General features: G+C 42.1%; 1 protein-coding gene across 1 annotated transcript in view; it reads left to right on the forward strand.

Annotated features, from left to right (window-relative positions):
• The window catches only part of tmem170b (transmembrane protein 170B), a 54,382-nt gene that overhangs the window by 25,386 nt on the left and 9,547 nt on the right, over positions 1 to 19,449 (forward strand). The gene's annotated exons all lie outside the window — the stretch shown is intronic.

The raw sequence follows: 19,449 nt of genomic DNA on the forward strand, positions 1-19,449 counted from the left end.
TAGCCCCTCGAGCCTGCCCCACCATTCAATAAGATCATGGCTGACCTGAAGTGGATCAGTTCCACTTTCCCGCTTTCTCCCCATAACCCTTAATCCCCTTGCCTACCAAAAACCTATCTACCCGCGTTTTAAATATATTTAGCGAGGTAGCCTCCACCACTTCAACGGGCAGAGAATTCCAGAGATTCACCACCCTTTGAATGAAGAAGTTCCTCCTCAACTCTGTTCTAAACTGCCCCCCCCCCCCCCCGCCCCCCCCCCGAGGCTGTGCCTTCTAGTCCTGCTGTCCTTTCTGAGCGGGAAGAACCTCTCCACCTCTACCCTACCCATCCCCTTCATCATCTTATATGTCTCAATGAGATCCCCCCCTCATCCTTCTAAACTCTAACAAGTACAAGCCCAGTCTATTCAGCCTCTCCTAATAGCTCAACCCCCTCAACTCTGGTATCAGCCTAGTGAACTTCTTCTGTACTCCCTCCAAGGCCAAAATATCCTTGCGCAAGTACGGCGACCAAAACTGCACACAGTACTCCAGCTGCGGCCTCACCAGTGCCCTGTACAGTTGCAGCAAGACCTCCCTACTGTTATATTCAACCCCCCTCGCTATGAAGGCCAGCATCCCATTTGCCTTCGTGACCACCTGCTGCACCTGTAGGCTGGGTTTTTGCGACTCCTGCACAAGGACCCCCAGGTCCCTCTGTACCGTAGCATGCTGCAGCTTTTCGCCCTGTAAGTAGTAGTCCTTCCTACATTATTCCTACCAAAGTGGATAACCTCACACTTGCCAACATTGTATTCCATCTGCCAGGTCCTCGCCCACTCGCTCAGTCTATCTAGATCCCTCTGCAGACTTTCCACACCCTCCGCACAATTTCTGTTCCACTTATCTTTGTGTCATCGGCAAATTTCGACACCTTACACTCGGCTCCCTCCTCCAGATCATCTATATAAATGGTAAATAGCTGAGGCCCCAGCACCACTAGTCACCAACCGCCAATCTGAATAGCACCCATTGACACCCACTCTCTGCCTCCTATTTGACAGCCAATCCCCTATCCATGCTAACGCCTTACCCCCAACTCCATGCCCCCTAACCTTCTGTAACAACCTTTTGTGCGGCACCTTATCAAATGCCTTCTGAAAATCGAGAAACACCACATCCACCGGTTCCCCTCTATCCACCGCACTAGACACATCCTCATAGAATTCCAATAAATTCGTCAGACACGACTTCCCCTTAACGAATCCGTGCTGCATCTGCTCTATTAAACAATTCTTCTCAAGATGCCTTGCTATTTTCTCTTTGATTATGGATTCAAGCATTTTTCCTACAACAAACGTTAAACTAACCGGCCTATAATTCCCTGCCTTTTGCCTGCTACCCTTTTTAAACAGTGGCGTAACATTAGCCGTTTTCCAATCTTCCAGAACTTCTCCGGAATCCAGCGAGGTTTGGAAAACAGTCACCAAGGCATCCACTATCACCTCAGCCATTTCCTTCAGAACCCTAGGATGCATTCCATCCGGTTCTGGGGACTTGTCCACCATCAGTCCTGCTAGTCTGTCGAGCACTGCCTCTCTAGTAACAATGATCTCATTCAGACCCTCCACTCCTACCATCTTTCCATCGTTAAACCCGGCAAACTATTCACGTCCTCCTCTGTGAAGACCGAAGCAAAAAACTTATTCAAGGCCTCAGCCATTTCCTCATCCCCCACCACTAAATCCCCCCTCATCCTCTAAGGGTCCAACATTCAGCCTAGCCAGCCTCCTTTTTTATATATTCATAAAAACTCTTACTATCCTTTTTTATATTTAGCGCTAGCCTCGATTCATAGTGTATCTTTCCTTTCTTTATCAACTTCTTCGTCATTCTTTGTTGATATTTAAACCTCTCCCAATCCTCTTCTCGTCCACTACCCTTAGCCACTCTAAACGCCTCAGCTTTTAATTTAATACTCTCCTTTTTATCTCCTTCGTTATCCACGGCTGATTATCTCTTCCCCTATGATCCTTCTTTACCATCGGAATAAATTTCTTCTGAGCACCTAGAAAGATCTCCTTAAAGATCCTCCACTGTTCCTCAGCAGACCTACCTTCCAATGTGCTCCCCCAATCAACATTCGCCAATTCCTCTCTCATCCTATCGTACTCCCCTCTGTTCAAACAAAGGACACAGGTCTGGGATCCTACTTTCTCCTCCTGCATCTGCATCAGAAACTCCACCATACAATGATCACTCTTCCCAAGAGGATCCTTCACAACAAGGTCCCTAATTCTACCTGCCTCATTACATAACACCAGATCTAAGATAGCTCGCTCCCTCGTTGGCTCCAACACACACTGTTCAAGGAAACTATCTCGGCATCATTCCAAGAACTCTTCCTCAAGCCCACCGCGTCCAACATGGGTCGACCAATCAATATGTAGATTGAAATCCCCCATAATTATCGCCGTTCCATTCCTGCATGCAGCATTTATTTGCGCGTTTATAGCCTGCCCCACCTCCAGGTCATTATTTGGGGGCCTATAGATGACACCCACCAGCGTCTTCCTCCCCTTGCTGTTCCTAATCTCCACCCACAACGATTCCACGTTCTGCTCTTTGGCACCTATATCTTCCCTTACTACCACCCTGATACTATCCTTAATCAGCGCAGCAACCCGCACCCCCCCCCGCCCCCACTTTTTCCTCCCGTTAATCCTTCCTTGATCTTTTTGTGGACTCAGCTCCACTTACCTGCTACTCACCATAACCCTTAATTCCTTTACTGTTCAAAAATGTATCTATCCTTGCCTTAAAAACATTCAGTGAGGTAGCCTTGACTGTTTCACTGGGAAGGGAATTCTACAGATTCACAATCCTCCTCAACTCCTAAATCTGCTTCCCCTTATTTTGAGCCTATTTGAGTCATGTAGACTTGAGGTGGAATGGAATCTTGTGGAGGCAATGGGGATCTTGTCTTGGCTCCAGCTGGAAAGCTGGCAGGAACCTTGCATTGCATCTTGTACCACTAGAGCACTTGACAACCTGTTAGGGTCTGTTACCTGGGATCAAGGAAGTCCCACCTGCTGGGAGCTGCCAGCCAATTAAGCGACTGGAAAATCTATTGAATCAAAAGTAATAGAACAAAACCATTGCAGGAGCTGCACTAATGGATTTATATCAGTTGACTTTAAATGGGTACTTAGTTTTGCAATTTGAACAGTTTTATGGAACTTCCACTAAATCCATAGTAATAAACTCCAACTTTAAAATGGGCAAAAGTGGATGAAGCAGAAATTTTCACAGGTGGTGTATTCATTATTGCCTGTTAGCCCTGGCAAAGAAAATTCATTTTAGCTCCAGCGTTTGTTCTATTACGTTACTATAACGCTATAAAGCTCCTGTTAGATAATAGTGTGCAGACTCACTAAGAGCAATGCCACTTGCAATAGATTGTGTCTAGCTTGACATTCGCCATGGTCTCTCATAAAGACTACACTGTGGATCTTAACTAAATGGTGGAATTCTTGACTTTTCATCAGTAGCCTGTGGATGTAAGATCCACTTCATTTACACTTCAATGGAGTGCACTGCTGAGGTGTTGTCTTTCTGGGAGTTTAAACCAAGGCTGTCTCTGTCCCATGGGAGGATGTAAATGATTCCAAGGCACTTCTCAAAAAGAGGAGTTCTTCTGCTATCCTGAGTAACATTTATCCCTCAACCAACATGATTAAAAACCAACATCATTTAACCTATCTGGTCAGTTATTGTCCCAATTGGCTCCTATGCTAACCAATGCAGTGAGGACATTTTTACGTTTGCTGTGCAGTACTTTGGGCTATTCTGAGGATGTGAAAGGTGCTATTTCATTTTGTTCTTTTTCTTGCATTTGGATGTGTTTATTTCAACTAGAAAATGTTTTAAGCAGTAATTAATTGAGCAAAATCTAAAGTAGTGATTGCAATATTGGAGTTCTCTTTGGGTTTCCCACTACAAAATATATAGGTCAAGGCGATTGGGTTGCTTTTAAACATTGGTGATCTTTTGATAATTCTCAGGCTGTTTTGGCACTGAATGTTTCAAATGTTGTTCACATCAAACATTTAGAGTATTTTTTAAGTTCAACTTTTATGGAAGTGTCTTAACACACTTCCCAGGGATTTTGGAAAACAAAATATTAAATGATTGCCACGTAAGCAGATGACTAAAAGATTGGCGGTGTGAGAGGCAAGATGAAATGAGAGGCTGAGGAGTTTAAGAAAGGAATTACAGAGCTTAGGACCTAAATAATCACCGGGTGGTGGACTAACATAAGGATGCTCAACAGGCAAGAAATAGAGAGACTTGTGGGTTGTGGACCTGGAAGAGATTAGGCAAGGGGAAGGCTATGTAAGGATTTGAAAGCTAGGGTGAAAATTTAACTCCATGTTGCTTAACCAGGAGCCACAAGATCAGTGAGCAGACAGGATTACGGGAAAGCAGAATTTTGGATTGCTGAGGGTAGATAGAAGACTAACCAGGAATGTATTAGAATGAAGTAAAGAAGACGTGGATGAGGATTGCAACAGCAGATGAGCTGTGGTGCAGAGGAATTGCGTGGGGTTATGAAGTTGGAAATGGATGGCCTTTGTTGTTAGGGGCGGGGACCCTAACCCCAAAGTATGTTATGAAGCCAAACTAGACATCAAGAATTTTTCTATTTTGGCATAAATGTGATGATAGGATGTTTCACTCCAGGAGTAATTCCATTGACAAAATAGGGATCTTTTTATCAGAACAAGCTTTATTCATAACACAGTTTTAAGTATAACTCTAACAATGTGAAGCAGCTTAACTCAAATGCCACTTCAAATAACATTAGCAAATCCAGCATACTTGCTGTAAATTAACAGCTTTCAGAGCAGCTTGCAGACTTTTGTTTTTAAACAAACCCCAACCAGAACTGAAAGCTGTTTTGCTGATACAAACCTAGCTCCTCTCATTAACCACATTATCACTTGGCCCTGTCAATCAACATAATCAAAAACCCACATTCCATTTCTTTAATTAAAAACCGCAAGAGTATGGGAACCCATAGAAAGCTGGCCTATTTACTACAAGGACCATAATTCCATGGACAATGCAATGTGCAGTAAGTATAAAAAAGGAACATTCCTCCCTATGGTTAAAATGAGTAATTGTCCTGTTTTCCCAGCATTTGAGCTGAATGTTCTCCTGACACACTGACTATCTGCAGAATAATGCTGAATTTTAAACATTCTACAAAAAAATTAAAATATATCAATAGCACAGTTTCATCACATTGTGGCAGAGATGTAACTAGAAGCTCATCTTTGGGTAAAATGATACCAATGTTGCAAATAGTCTGGCTCAGCCTCTCAGTTGCCTCAGATAAAGTCGGACTTGGTGACGAGGCAAGAGAGTTTGTGGTGAGGCCTGAAGACAATGGATTTAATCATCTTAGTATTTAAACAGAAGAAATGTGCTCATTATGACAATTTAGAAATAAAGTGAAGGGGTCAAGTGAGATGGTGATGAGATAGAGCTGAGTGTCATCAGCACAGATGTATAAACTAATGTGCATGTGGTTGATGTTGTTGAGAGGTAGCATGTAGATGAGAAATATAAGGTGCTAACGATGGATCCTTGGGTGGGGGTGGTGTGGTGGAGAGGTGACTTTATGAGAGTCAGATGAGAAACCATTTTGGGTGATTTCCTGGCTGCAACAAAATGGGTAAGAATAGAATCGCCCGAATACAGTCTTGTTGCAGGCACGTTGAGAAGGATGGGAGGGATAGTTTACCTTTGTTACTGTCTCAAGATGTTCTTTGTTTGTCATTTTGATGCAGATTGTTCTGGTGCTGGGGCTGTAACCTAATTGGAAAAATTCAGACATGGACTTCCAGGAAAGATGGGCACAAAATTGAGAGAAAACGAGATATTTGAGGACCTGGAGAAGTGAAGGTTAGAGTTGGGAAGATAGCTTGCATAGTCAGAGGAATCAAAGGTGGTTGTTTCTGTTCTAGAAGAGGTAATGACAGCAGATTTTAAGAAAAGGAGTACAGAACCTGAGGGGAGAGAATCATTATTATTGTCAACTAAGGGAGGCTGAATGGTGTTACAGACTTTGTCAAGAATGATGCTTTTAAAAAAGAGAATCAAACTTTCAAATGTTGCAAATGACTGAAGGCACTATTGACTGAACACTTCTTTAAATACTAAAGTTATACTTTGAACTACAGGGGGAAATGTTCCTTTTTTATACTTATTGCATATTGCAATCTCCATGGAATTATGGTCCTTGCGGTAAACAGCCCAGCTTTCTATGGGTTCCTGTATTCCCTGTTCATCGAGTGGTATCCCCAGGTACTTTTCTCAGTTTTTGGGGTTTCTTAAATCCACCAACAGCAGTATGACTTGTTCTGTTGATTTTTCTCTCTGGTTACATAAAAACAAATCTCCTGAACTCTACAGAAGGCTGCATCTCTTTGATTAGACACCATCTAGCTGTGGCAGCACAGAAAACCAAGAACATAAGAACATAAGAAATAGGAGCAGGAGTAGGCCATCTAGCCCTTCGAGCCTGCCCCGCCATTCAATAAGATCATGGCTGATTTGTCGTGGCTCAGTTCCACATTCCCGCCCTCTCCCCATAACCCTTAATCCCCTCTCTTATCAAAAACCCATCAACCCGCATCTTAAAAATATTTAGCGAGGCAGCCTCCACCACTTCAACGGGCAGAGAATTCCAGAGATTCACCACCCTTTGAGTGAAGAAGTTCTTCCTCAACTCCGTTCTAAACCGCCCCCCCCCCCCTTTATCTTGAGGCTGTGTCCCCTAGTCCTACTGTCCTTTCTGAGCGGGAAGAGTCTCTCCACCTCTATCCTATCCATCCCATTCGTCATCTTATACGTCTCAATGAGATCTCCCCTCATTCTTCTAAACTTTAACGAGTACAAGCCTAGTTTATTCAGCCCCTCCTCATAGCTCAACCCCCTCAACTCCGGCATCAGCCTAGTAAACCTTCTCTGCACTCCCTCCAAGGCCAAAGTATCCTTGCGTAAGTACGGCGCCCAAAACTGCACACAGTACTCCAGCTGCGGCCTCACCAATGCCCTATACAGCCGCAGCAAGACCTCCCTACTTTTATATTTAATCCCCCTCGCTATGAAGGCCAGCATCCCATTCGCCTTCCTGACCACCTGCTGCACCTGCAAGCTGGGTTTTTGCGACTAATGCACAAGGACCCCGAGGTCCCTCTGCACCGTCGCCTGCCTGTTGTCTGCTGACCACATAAACTGGCTTTCTGTGATATTTATTGAATTGTAGGGAAGCCTGTAACCTGCTCCCAAAATTGGCTTTCTCTACCCTTTTCCTCATGGCAACATGAAACATGTTAACATTTCATGAGTAAAAATGCAGATGAGCTACTCTTGACCACAAATTCTTTTCATCTTTGTGTAAATGGACAGTTCACCACCCAACTATTTATAACGAACAATACAGCACAGGAACAGGCCCTTCGGCCCTCCTAGCCTGCACCGATCATGTGTTCCTAACCTAGACCATCCGTTTGTATCCCTCTATTCCCAGTCTGTTCATGTGACTATCTAAATAAGTCTTAAATGATCCTAACGTGTCTGCCTCAACCACCTTGCTTGGTAGTGCATTCCAGGCCCCCACTACCCTCCGTGTAAAATACGTCCCCTGCATACCCGTATTGAACCTTGCCCTCCTTACCTTGAACTTGTGACCCCTTGTGTTTGTCATTTTTGACCTGGGGAAAAAGCTTCCAACTATTCACCCTATTTATGCCCTTCATAATTTTATAAACTTCTATTAGGTCGCCCCTCATCCTCCGTCTTTCCAGGGAGAACAACCTCTCCTCGTAGCTAATACCCTTCATACCAGGCAACATCCTAGTAAACCTTTTCTGCACTCTCTCCAAAGCCTCCACGTCCTTCCGGTAGTGTGGCGACCACAACTGGACGCAGTATTCCAGGTGTGGCCTAACCAACGTTCTATATAACTGCAACATCACATGCCAACTTTTATACTCTATGCCCTGTCCAATAAAGGCAAGCATACCATATGCCTTCTTCACCACCTTTTCCACCTGTGCTGCCACCTTTTTAAGGATCTGTGGACTTGCACACCCAGATTCCTCTGTGTATATGTTCATATGGTTCTGCCGTTTATTGTGTAGCTCCCCCTGCATTAGGCCTGCCAAAATGCATCACTTCGCATTTATCTGGATTAAATTCCATCTGCCATTTCTCCACCCAATTTTCCAGCCTATCGATATCCCACTGTATTCTCTGACAACGTTCATCACTATCTGCCTCTCCAGCAATCTTTGTGTCATCTGCAAAATTAATAATCAGACCAGCTACATCTTTTTCAAATCATTATCCTTAATCTTCCTAAAACATCTAACACTTCCTCCCTTGTAATTGCAATTTGTTCTAATGGGTCTACACATCCCTCTGAGACAATAGCAATCAACATGTCCCTCCTTTTGTGAATACTGATACAAAGTATTCATTTAGAATCTCACATACTTCCTTGGGTTCTAAGCACAATTTCCCTCCTTTGTTCTTGAGAGGTATAAAATGCCTTGGGATTCTCTTTAATCCTGTCTGCCAAGGACATTTTGTGACCCTTTTTGCCTTTCTAACTCCCTGTTTGAGTCCTTTTCTACTCTCTCTCTCTATCCCTCCATTGCTTAATCTGTTTTGAGCTGTCTGGACCTTTTGATTAGACCCACAATTTTCCTGGTTATTCACAGCTCTCGAATCCTACCTTTCCTATCCTTTTTTATAAGCACATGCCTGTCCTGCACTCCTATCAGCTGCTCCTTAAAAGACTCCCACATGCCAGATGTGGATTTACCCTCAAACAGGCCCTCCCAATCAACAGCCACCTAATCCGGCTGTAGTTAGCCTTCCTACAATTCAGCACCTACCCATAGGGCAACACTCATCCTTTTCCATAGCTATTTGAAAGTTTACAGAATTGTGGTCACTGTTTGCCATATGTTCCCCTACTGAAACTTTGATGACCTGACCGGCTCATTCCCCAGTACTAGGTCCAGTATAGCCCCCTCTCGAGTTGGACTATCAACATATTGTTCCAAATAACCTTCCTGGACACGTTTTATAAATTCCTCCCTGTCCCGATCCCCAGCCCTAAGGGATTTCCACTCTATACGAGGGAAATTAAAGTCTCCCACTACAACAACACTTTTTTTTACACCTGTCCGGAATCTCCTTACATATCCGTTCCTCAACTTCGCATAGGCTGTTGGGAGGCCTGCACTATGCCCCCAGCATAATGACTGTGCCCTTCCTGTTTCTGAGCTCTACCCACAGTGTCTCATTACATGATCGTTCCAAATTGCCCACCCTCTGTACCGCTGTAATATGCTCCCTAACCAGTATTGCTACTTCCCCCGCCTCTTCTAGCCTCTCCTCTGTCTCGTTTAAAACACCTATACCCCGGAATATTCAGCTGCCAGTCCTGTCCTTTTAACCAAGTCTCTGTCATTGCAACCCCATCCAAGTTCCATGCATGCGTTAAGGCTCTAAGTTCATCTGTTTTGACCGTTACACTCCTTGCATTGAAGCAGATTTATGACATGCTGTTTTCAACACCTTTTTGGTATTTTAGGAGATTCCAAGTTTATTCACACATTGTCTTCAATAAATACATCAAATTCTTTTTTGGGACTTGCAAGACTTCCCTTGATAACAACCCAGGAAATATTACTATTTAAAACCTGGTCTAACAGCTTTAAACCAAACCAACACACCACCTGCCACTCGCAGATTCAGTTTCACTCATGCTGTACCACAAAAAGACTGGATCTTTAAATAAGAATACAAATATGCCAGCTAATGCTATACAAAAGGAGTGCATTATCTCTTGTCCCCAACTCTAATCTTTTCTGATGGAGTTTCCTGTATGATGCAACGCTATGTGTTTCTATGACAGTTGGGATCAAAAGATTCCAGAAGAAATGTGCAGTGGTGTCAGCTTGGAGTAATCTTTATGCTCAGCCTTGCTGCTTTTGGAAGATTCAGTTCAATTTTTTTGCCAGTGACTTGCAATTCATTTTGGATAGCCTTATGAAGTGAATAAGAATGGTTATAGCTAAAGAACTGAATAAAAATTTTAAACTACCTTGTATTTAGAAATTTTACTGGTACTTCACATCTTGATGTAATTAAAATTGTCTTTTTTTAACTAGTATTGAGGGATTGTCTGTCTTAAAATGGCTCCCATTATAGAATCCTCTAAAATTATAAATAAAAGCAGTTACTTCTAAATGACATATTTAAAAAAAACCCTCAATTGCTACATTGTGTTGTATTTCTTTGCTGCTTTTACTGTATGATATCAAATTTCCCACTAAATTCTATGAATCTAATAAAAATGGCAGCCCCTGCCTGTATAGATCTATAGTATACTTTTGCTCACCTTCTTTATTCTTATCAGGTTAATCAGAGATGGCTCAAAAGCAGAAGATCTAGGAGGAGGCCATTCAGCCCTTTGAGCCTGTTCTGCCATACAGCAAGATCATAGATAAAATGATTTTGGCCCCAAACACCACTTTCCTGTATGCCTTGCCATAATCATTAACTCCTTTATAGATCAGAAATCTGTCTAACACAGCCTTGAATTATATTAAATGACCCAGTCTCCACCTGGGTAAGAGAATTCCAAAGACAAATAACACTGAGAATAAATTCTTCATCTCTGTCTTAAGTGGAAGACCTCTTTACTTTTAAATTGATTTCCCCATGAGGTGAAACATCCCCACAGCATCTACCTTTTTGTTATATCGATGTGTGTGATATCTTGCAGCTTTGCAAGTCTAAATTAGGGAACCGTGTTACACCACTATGCAGTTGTGTGAATCCTTTGACAAAATTTTTGTATGTTGTATTCAAGACTGATCTGGGTGACTGCAGTCACATGCTGGGTCGTCCTCAACTCTATTTTGTTCTGTAGACCATTGCTTTTGATGGAGGTCAAAGCCTGGAGGCTCTATTGTCCGATCACTGATTCATCTTGTAGCATCAGTAAAACATAGATCATAGAACCCTACAGTGCAGAAAGAGGCCCTTCGGCCCATCGAGTCTGCACCGAACACAATCCCACCCAGGCCCTACCCCCATATCCCTACATATTATACCCACTAATCCCTCTAACCTACGCATCCCTAGACACCTAAGGGGCAATTTCTTAGCATGGCCAATCAACCTAACCTGCACATCTTTGGACGTGGGAGGAAACCGAGTACCCAGAGGAAACCCACGCAGACACGAGGAGAATGTGCAAACTATACATAGACAGTGACCCGAGTCGGGAATCGAACCCAGGACCCTGGAGCTGTGAAGCAGCAGTGTTAACCACTGTGCTACCATGACGCCCAAACCGCTGTGCATCTAACAATTAAATGTGGAAGGAATGTCATGAGCAAATCATGACTTTCGTCCTCAGAATGTTACAGATCAACTCTCATTTATTTTGAAACGTGTACAGGCTCTGCCTGCTCATACTCTCCTTATAAGATACCCCCTTAATCAACCAAGCAAACCTTTTCTGTTAAGAAAAGTAAAGAAAAAGAAAAGCCTGTTAAGTATATTGCTCCTCTCAGAAAGTGTACACCGTATGCTAGAAACAATCTCACCAATGCCTGCAAGTTGTAACAAGGCATTCTTATTCCTTGCCATTTGCCTTCCTAATTGCAACCTGTTTCTGCATGGTAGCTTCCTCCAAATCATTAGTATACAGGCTGCTGCACTGACTTCTGTGTGGCACCCCACTAGTTATATTTTGCCAACTGGAAAATTACTGACCTTATGCTTGGCCAATCTTCTATCCATTTTGAAGTTGTAAGACAGGGAAGCATGACAATAATTTGTCATGGCCAAAAATATCCTATGAACGCTAGGTAATGAGAGAGATATCCAGATATTAGCTCAGATTTTACAGTTAGTAGAATATAGGCTGTGTTTGCACAGCACTTGCGCTTTTGCTTCTTGACAATCTGTGAGCTTTTACATGTATCATACAGTTCAGAAATTTGATTTATTATTGTCATATGTATTGATACATGGTGAAAGGTATTGGCTGTTGTGTGCTATTCAGAAAAAGCATACCATATATAGAAAGTAGATACGCAGAATGTAGTGTTAAAGTTGTAGCCGGGGTGTAGAGAAAGATCAACCTAAAGCAAGGTAGGTCCATTCAAAAGTTTGATGGCAGCAGGGAGGGAGTAGTTGTTGAGTCAGTTGGTGCATGTTCTCAGACTTTTGTATCTTTTTCCTGATGAAGGTGAAAGAGAACGTGGCCGGGGTGTGAGGGGTCCTTAATTATGCTGGCTGCTTTTCTGAGGCAGCAGGAAGTGTGGACAGTGTCAATGGATGGGAGGCTGGCTTGAGTGATGGACTGAGCTTTGTCTATGACTCTTTGTAGTTTATTGCATTCTTGGACAGAGCAGGAGCTCTGTTAGTGTGATACAACCAGGAAAAAATGCTTTCTTTGGTGCACCTGTAAAAGTTGGTGAGGGTCATAGCAGACATGCCAATTGTCTAAGTCTCCTGAGAAAGTAGAGGCATTGGTGGACTTTCTTAACTGTAGCGTTGGCATGGAGGGACCAGGACAGGTTGTTGGTGATCTGGACACCTAAAAACTTGAAGCTCTTGACCATTTCTACTTTGTCCCAATGGATGTAGACGGAGGCATGTCCTCCACTATGCTTCCTGAAGTCAATAACTATTTCCTTCATTTTGTTGACAGTGGAGGACAGATTATTGTCATCGCACCAGCTCACCAGATTCTCTATTGCTTTCCTATATTACATCTCGTTATTGTTTGAGATCTGATCCATTACAGAGGTGTCATCAGCAAACATGAAAATCGAGTTGGAGGGGAATTTGGCCACGCAGTCAAAGGTGTGTAAGGGGCTGAGGACACAGCCTTGTGGGGCTTTGGTGTTGAGAAAGATCGTGGAGAAGGTGTTGTTGCTTATCCTTATTGATTTGTGGTCTGTGAGTTGCAGAGGAAGGTGCCGAGGCCCAAGCCACAGAGTTCGGAGATGAGTTTTGTAGGAATAATGATGTTGAAGGCTGAGCTGTAGTCAATAAATAGGAGTCCTACGTGCGTATCTTTTTATCTAGCTGTTCCAGAATTGAGTGTATGGCCAGGGAGATGTGGACTTGTTGTAGCTGTAGGTGAACCATAATGGATCCAGGCAATCTGGTGCTTGTGTGGTGTTGTTGGGGTATGATTTGTATACTTGCATGGTTGTGGGTGGGAGGGGTTGGGGTAATACCTCAGTACTTGGATTGGGAGGGGGCTTTACCCCAATACTTCTGTTGGGAGGGATGCACTAATGTCTCTGATACTTGGGTTGGGAAAATGCCCCATTACTGTGCACTATTGGGTTGGGAGTAGGGAGGGGGTGGTATTGCCACAACACTGGACATTGGGAGAGGAATAGCTTTGCTGTTTAGGAATAATTAAGTCACTATTTAAAATTTGCTTTGATGTTTTAATATGTACCTATCAAACAAGGACTCCCAACTTCAAGCCCTTCTATGTATTTGAATGATCCTGTGATTTCCATATGGAATCACTCATTAGTTTGCTGGAAATGATGGTGAGTCCTGATGGCTCATCATTGCTTTAATGCAAAGTTAAGTGATAAATGTTGGCTTGACATCAGAAGAACTTCTCTACCTTTTGGATACACATGTGGAATTAAAGAAATTTTGGATCATTGTGCCCATGTGCTACTTTGGCTACTCTTATGGAAATGCCTACTTGGTGTTTTCAGTGCATTTTATTTCACACTTGAAGTGATGTGATCTGTTAATTCTTAGAAGCCAGGCAATATGGCCGTGCAGATAACTGTATTTTTTTGTTTATGAAATATAGTTAGCATAAGCACAATAGATGAAAAGTTTGAACTTTTAATTTAAATATTATGCATAGTGATATGCAAAATGCATTTTCGCTAAAATGCGATGGAAATGGCCAATTCGAAGAGGTGCACGTCCAAAGCTGTTCAACCATTCTGTATGACTAATGGCTTTGCTCTAGTAAAAGGGAAACACTCCGGAAATACTCAGAACACCACCACATCCTTGCAAGTTCTGTTTAACAAATACAGATTTTTACATGCAATTAATTTCCGTAAAGTTTTCTTTCTGCTTCCTGTGATCTGTTGTGTATTGTACTGAGGGCCGATTAACCTATAAACTCTCAGCCAGCAATCATTAATGGAAAAAACCTATAATTTTTATCTTGAGTAACAGTAATGGCATTCATTCACTTGTTTGCCATAACTGTTGCACCCTGCCCCCAGTTGGGTTATGGAGACTTGACCATAATGCAAGAAAGAACACTTGAAATGGTGAATTCAGAAACTTTAATAACCAACTAACAAGCCAGAAAGATGAAAAGTAGTGTCAGTTAGTAATAATCAACAGTGAGGAGAGAGCCTAACTTGACAATCGAACAGACTTTTCATCGTTCTTCTCAGACCAAGTCATGAGGTGACACCGAAAATGGCTCTCGCCACCTCTCCATAAATATCACTTTCTTAGGGCAAAACAGTGATTAACACTGCTGCCTCACAGCTCAAGGGACCCAGGTTCAAATCCAGTCTTGAGCGACTGTGCTCCCCGTGTTTGGATAGGTTTCCTCCGAGTGTTCCAATTTCCTCCCAAAGATGTGTGGATTAAGTGGATTCACCCTGCTAAATTGCCCCTTGATCTCAGGGGTATTAGTAGGGTAAATACGTGGGATTATGAAATGGGGCCTGTTGTTGATACAGGCTCGATGGGCCGTACTGTAGGGATTCGATGATTCCCATCTCTCTTTGCATCTGCCTCCCATCAACATCTTGCGCTCCTCTTCCCCCCCCCCCACCCACATCTTTCTCTTTTTATCTCTGTCCACATCTGTCTCTGTCTCTGCCTCTGCCCATCCTTACCACAAAATAGCTACTTGAGATCCTTTTTTTATACTTTAAAATAGTAGAAACCCATCTTAGCCAACAGTTGGAAAAATAACCTTTTGGTCTATAACACATCTAATGAAATAAGAATTAGCCCAATGGTTTTTAGCTAATTACGCATGTTCTGTCAGTTTTAAGACAATGCTTCTTTTCAAACTATAATCTCCTGATATAGACGGGGTCTCGACCAACAATTGGTCAACATAGCTATCTGTCATTGGGATTGAGGTCTCTTAGAGAAGGGCTTGTTCCGTCAAGGTTAACATTCAAGTTATCTCTTTATTCTGTGGACTGAGAAATACACAGTAATCTTTATTCCCACAGCCCTGTCTATATTAATAATCAAGTGTTAATATGTTTAGAATTATAAAAGTTATAAATATTTGTAATCCAAATTACATTTCCAGCCTTTATAACACATCTATTAATGAATTATTTATTCTTTAATTATCTTACAATTAAAGATGTCTAAACTAATCTAACTGGTTTCCAATGACTCTGGTTTAGTTTTGATTAATACGGCTTCCATCAATTATAGCAGAAAATGCTTAAAAACATATTAATTCAGACTACAAAATGATAGTCACACGAAGACTAATAATTTTGAAGCTACCAGCAAAACCTTTTACTTATCCTTTTGTGGGCATTGCTGGTTAGACATTTACTTACACCTCCCAGCAGAGGGAGGCCAAGAACAAAATGTTCAGATCTTGCAATATACTACACTCCCTCCCCACTGAAACATTGAAATATAAATGGTATCTGGTATATAATTTTCCAGAAAACAACGAACAACAATACCGGAAAATTTAACAAGTAGATTATTTGTTGCTACTGTAATCAAAACCATGACTGCTACCAGAATACTGTGCATATTTTAAAAATCTTTTCCTTAACGCCTTAACATCAAATGATATTTTTTGTTAATGAAAACAGTTTTTATATTTTCCTTCTTTCCTAAATACTTTCAATTAACCTATCTAGCTTCTTTCTCTTTCTGCCTGGATATCTCCTTACATGGAGATGGGGACATGATTGAGGGGTTTGGACAGGGTGAATAGGAAACAACTGTTCCCCTTGTTTGAGGGGTCAATCATGAGGGGGCATTGTTTTAGAGTGAGGGGCAGGAGATTCAGAGGGGATTTGAGAGGGGGGAAAAAATCACAAGGTGGTAAGAATGCACTGCCTGGAAAGGTAGTGGAGGCTGGAAATCTTGCAATCTTTTTGGATGAGCATTTGAAATATAACTGAAAAGTGGGATTTGCCTGATTTTAGTGGTAGCTATTTATTATCAGTGCAGACTCTAATTTTATGTACCCTAGACCAATTTACACACAGCTCAGGTAACCGCAGATTATAATCTTGGAGATTATGTTCTTTAATTTAGTGCCTAGCTCTTCAAACTGACTACACAGAACCTCCTTCCTTGTTCTACCTATGTCATCGTTACCTATGTGAGCCACAACAGCGGGACCCTCCTCCCACTGCAGGTTACTCTGCAGGCCAGAGCAGATATCCCGAACCCTTGCACCAAGCAGACAACACAGCCTTCGAGACTCTCATCCCTGGCTACATGGAAATGTCTGTTTCCCTGAAAAAGTCAAGGTAGTGGTAGAAAATATGGGTAGGGTAATTTGTATAGAGATTAAGGAAGAATAATAACTCGGAATGAGCGTTTAATGTGTTGAGATGGAGGTTCAAGATATCGAGCATTAAGAGTCACTTGGTGCAGAGGAAGGAAAGGAGTGAAGGTATTTCAATGACAACCTGGTATGGGACATGGATAGGTGACAGAGAATAAAGATTTTAAATGTGAGGCGTGAGGTTGGAACAAGATGAGCTGCTTAAAGGACTAGAAGGAGGACCAGCCAAGATGTGAGTAATGATAATTGATGCACAGCCTTAACATTGGGAAGAGTGAATCCTAGAAAGATGCCATTCATGTTCCATGTAGAATGAGAAATGGTTATGCAGCACAATCCAGATAAGCTCTTGGCCTGACGGTGTTTCCAATTGCGTATTTGGTTAGGGTTTCTACTGCTACCCTTTCAAACAGTGAGTGCCATAACTCCTCCACCACCTAGATGAAATCATTTCTCCTCAACCCCCCTCTAATGCTTCCAGCAATTACCTTAAGTATATTCCCCTGGTAATTGACCTTTCTGCTAAGAAAATAGATCCTTCCTATCCACTGTTTTTTTTTGTTCCCTTTTACTTTTATACACCTCATTTAAATTTGCCTTTAGACCCCTGCACTCTAAAGAATGACCAAAGCTTATCCAACTTTCCCATAGCTCAAATTCTCCAATCCTAGCAACATCCTCATAAATCTCCTATATACACCCTCTCTAATGCAATCACATCCTTTCTCTGGTGACCTGTACAAAGTACTTAATTGCAGCCTGTTGTTTTTATATAATTCTAGCTCTTGTATTCTATGTGCACATGCCATATTAAGTATCTTGTCTACCTATCCTACCTTCAGGGACCTGTGGAAATGCACATCAACAGCCCCCTGTTCTTTCATATTTCTGTATCTTGCCTTTTTTTTTTGTGCATGTTTTTGCTTTGTTTCCCTTTCCTGAATGCATTACCTTACCATGCATTTCTCCAGATTGAATTGCTGCATTTCTGTACAATGACAACTAATACCTTCCAGCAGTCTACATTTTTCCATATGCTCAATTTTTTTGCTATATTGAGTCAGAGGTTTACAGCATGGAAACAGCCCTTTGGCCCAACTTGTCCATGCTGCCCAGTTTTTACCATTAAGCTAATCCCAACTGTCCACATTTGGCCCATATATCTCTTTACCCATCTTACCCATGTAACTGTCTAAATGCTTTTTAAAAGACAAAATTGTATTCACCTCTACTACTACCTCTGTAGCTTGTTCTAAACATTCACCACCCTCTGTGAAAAAATTGCCCCTCTGGACTTTTTTGTATCTCTCCCTTCTCACCTTAAACCTCTAGTTTTAGATTCCCCTACCATTGGGAAAAGATGTTGACTATCCAAATGATCTATGCCCCTCATTATTTTATAGACCTCCTACGCTCCAGAGAAAAAAGTGCCAGTCTATCCGGCCTCTTTATAGCTCAAACCATCAAGTCCCGGTAACATCCTAGTAAATCTCTTCTGCACTCTTTCTAGTTTAATAATATCGTTTCTATAAAATATCGTTCTATAATAATATCGTTTCCTTGCACCTGTGCAAGGATATTTTGGCCCTGGAGGGAGTGCAGAGGAGGTTTACTAGGCTGATACCGGAGTTGAGGGGGTTGAGCTATGAGGAGAGGCTGAATAAACTAGGCTTGTACTCGCTAGAGTTTAGAAGAATGAGGGGAGATCTCATTGAGACGTATAAGATGATGAATGGGATGGATAGGATAGAGGTGGAGAGACTCTTCCCGCTCAAAAAAGACAGTAGGACTAGGGGGCACAGCCTCAAGATAAAGGGGAGGTGGTTTAGAACGGAGTTGAGGAGGAACTTCTTCACTCAAAGGGTGGTGAATCTCTGGAATTCTCTGCCCGTTGAAGTGGTGGAGGCTGCCTCGCTAAATATTTTTAAGAAGCGGGTTGATGGGTTTTTGATAAGAGAGGGGATTAAGGGTTATGGGGAGAGGGCGGGAAAGTGGAACTGAGCCACAACAGATCAGCCATGATCTTATTGAATGGCGGGGCAGGCTCGAAGGGCTAGATGGCCTACTCCTGCTCCTATTTCTTATGTTCTTATGTTCTTATAAATAGGGTGACCAGAACTGTACGCAGTACTCCAGGTATGGCAGACCTCTTAGTCTTGCCTCAATGTTTAAATCTGAGTTATATATACTACAAAAAATAAGGGACTTGAGACTGAAACCTGTAGAATTCATTGGAAACAGACAGCCAGTCACACAAACTTGCTGTCTATTATCCTTTGCTTCCTGCACAGAGCCAATTGTGAATCCAAGTTGCCATCTTCCCTTGTGGTTTACCTTTTGTCTTGTTAAAAGCCTGACTGAAATCCATGTAGACTACATCAAACTCATTGTCCCCTCAGAAATTTCATTCAAATTGGTAAGGCAGAATCTTCCTTTAATAAATCTGCATTGACCATATTCAATTAATCTTAACTGGTATTTTAGATTGTTGCTCAATTTTTTTTCCAGGCTATCGTGTGGTATTTCAAATGTCTTTTGGAAATCCAGACACCCAACATCAACCAATTTTAACCTCATCAACCCTCTTGCGCATTAAAACACTCAAGTTAGATAAACACAATTTGCCTTTACCAGACTGTACTGACTTTCCTTAATGAATCCACTCTTGTCTAGGTGACTGTTAATTTTGTACGTGATTATCATTTGTAAAAAAAAACATAGAAACCCCACAGAACACAGAGAGGCCATTTGGCCCATCAACTCTGCACTGACCACAATCCCACCCAGG

The sequence above is a fragment of the Carcharhinus amblyrhynchos genome, chromosome 2 (assembly GCF_965287045.1).
Source record: "Carcharhinus amblyrhynchos chromosome 2, sCarAmb.v2.hapA, whole genome shotgun sequence".
In the NCBI taxonomy this organism is placed as follows: domain Eukaryota; kingdom Metazoa; phylum Chordata; class Chondrichthyes; order Carcharhiniformes; family Carcharhinidae; genus Carcharhinus; species Carcharhinus amblyrhynchos.